This window comes from Chrysochloris asiatica, unplaced genomic scaffold (genome assembly GCF_000296735.1).
Source record: "Chrysochloris asiatica unplaced genomic scaffold, ChrAsi1.0 scaffold00221, whole genome shotgun sequence".
NCBI classification, from domain to species: Eukaryota; Metazoa; Chordata; class Mammalia; order Afrosoricida; family Chrysochloridae; genus Chrysochloris; species Chrysochloris asiatica.
Window position 1 is genome coordinate 3,881,924 of NW_006408739.1, and position 1,987 is coordinate 3,883,910.

The window sequence follows — 1,987 nt, forward strand, 5'->3', positions numbered from 1 at the left end:
AAGCCCATAGCACTTTGAATATTCTCCTCCAACACCATAACTCAAAAGCATCAATTTTTGGTCTAGTCTCTGTTTCCTGTGTCAGTGAGGTTGTCCGACTGCAGTCTCTTCACGCCTAAAGATGAAGGCAAGAAGAAACAAAAATAAGTCCCAAGCTTTTGGAAGTTGATAAAACTAGTAAAGTCAAACTTGAAAACAAGCTAAAAAACAAGCAGTATAAACAACAAAGCACTCTCAAGAAGTATCGGAAAGAACAGAGGAAATGAAGGCAGGCTGTAAAAGATGCTGTGTCTAAGAAACCCGTTCCACTGGAGGACCCAAAGGGAAAATGACCAGTAAGGCTCTTCACACCAAGAAACGAAAGCATGAAGGCTTATAGAGAAATATGAAAAAATACCGAGGACTCTGTACACTGCACCAGAGAAAGAGCTGATTCACTTGCTTCCTATCAAAGATAAAAGTGGTATCATCCCACAGAGCAGAGAGAAGCCAGTTATTGACAGTAACAAAGATGAAGAGGATCAAGAAGAGGAGATGGCACTTGAAGAAGAGCTCATTCAAGACCCCATTCCAGAGCTGACCTTAGAAGAACATTTAATTGAGAGAAAGTAGAACCTGCAGGAGAAGAAAATGCATATTGCAGCATAGGCATCTGCCATAATTTCAGATCCTGAAAGTAATATTAAAAAATTGAAAGAATTACAATCCATGCTAATGGAACAGGCCTCTGATGGGACTGTTACTGCCCAAAAGCTGGTGATAGTTTCTTTGATGGAATTATTTAAGGACATTACTCCTTCATACAAAATCAAACCCCTAACATAAGCAGAAAAATCTACCAAGATCCACAAAGAAACCCAGAAATTATGAGAATTTGAAGAAGGCCTGGTTAGTCAGTACAAATTTTATTTGGAAAATCTGAAGCAAATGATTAAAGACTGGAAGCAAAGGAAGCTGAAGAAAAACAATGTCGTCTCCTTAAAGGCATATAAAGGACTGACAGAGGTGGCTGTGAAGGGCCTGTGTGAGCTCTTGGTGACAATGCCTCATTTCAACTTTCACAACAACATCATTGTGTTGATTGTCCCTCTCATGAATGACATGTCAAAATAGATTTCTGATATGTGTTGTGAGGCAGTGAAGAAGCTCTTTAACCAGGATAAGTTAGGCCAGGCTTCCCTTGGTGATTTTGGGAAAGGAAGAAATTACGAAGTTAGACCAGAGATCTTAAAAACATTCTTGTGTCTGAGAATCAAGGAAGTAGAAGTGAAAAACGATACCGAGGACATTAATAAACCAAAAAAGTTCATGACCTTCAAGGAAAAAAGAAAAACATTGTCAAGAATGCAGAGAACGTGTAAGAAAGCCGAAGAGAAACTCGATCGAGAGCTTCGAGAGGCTGAAGCTTCAGAGAGTACTGAGAGAAAACTTAAATTGCATACAGAGATTCTGAATATTGTGTTTGTAAACTACTTCAGAATATTGAAGAAGGCCCAGAGGTCCTCTCCTGCCAGCAGTTCTAGAAGGACTTGCCAAGTTTGCTCACCTTATAAATGTGGAGTTTTTTGATGACTTATTAGTAGTTCTGCATACTCTCATTGAGTCTGGTGAGCTAAACTACAGAGAAAGTCTTCACTGTGTACAAACTGCTTTTCATATTCTTTCCGGCCAGGGTGATGTTCTCAATATTGATCCCATGAAATTTTATACACATCTCTACAAGACACTGTTCAAGTTACATGCAGCTGCTACCAACAGCAGCGTTGAGATTGTGCTCCAGTGCCTGGATGTTATGCTCACTAAGCACAGAAAGCAGGTTTCTCAGCAGTGAGACCTTGCCTTCATCGAGCGTCTTTCTACCCTGGCTCTTCACGTTCTTCCAAATGCAAGCACTGGTATTTTAGCAACTCACAAAAGATTAATGCATACCTTCCCCAAAACATATCTGCTGCTTGACAATGAATCTCAGGGGAGTGGAGTCTTCCTC

At 40.2% G+C, this 1,987-nt stretch overlaps 1 pseudogene; it reads left to right on the forward strand.

Annotated features, from left to right (window-relative positions):
• The first annotated feature begins 328 nt into the window (after window positions 1-328).
• The window catches only part of LOC102817337, a 28,473-nt pseudogene continuing 26,814 nt past the window's right edge, over window positions 329-1,987 (forward strand).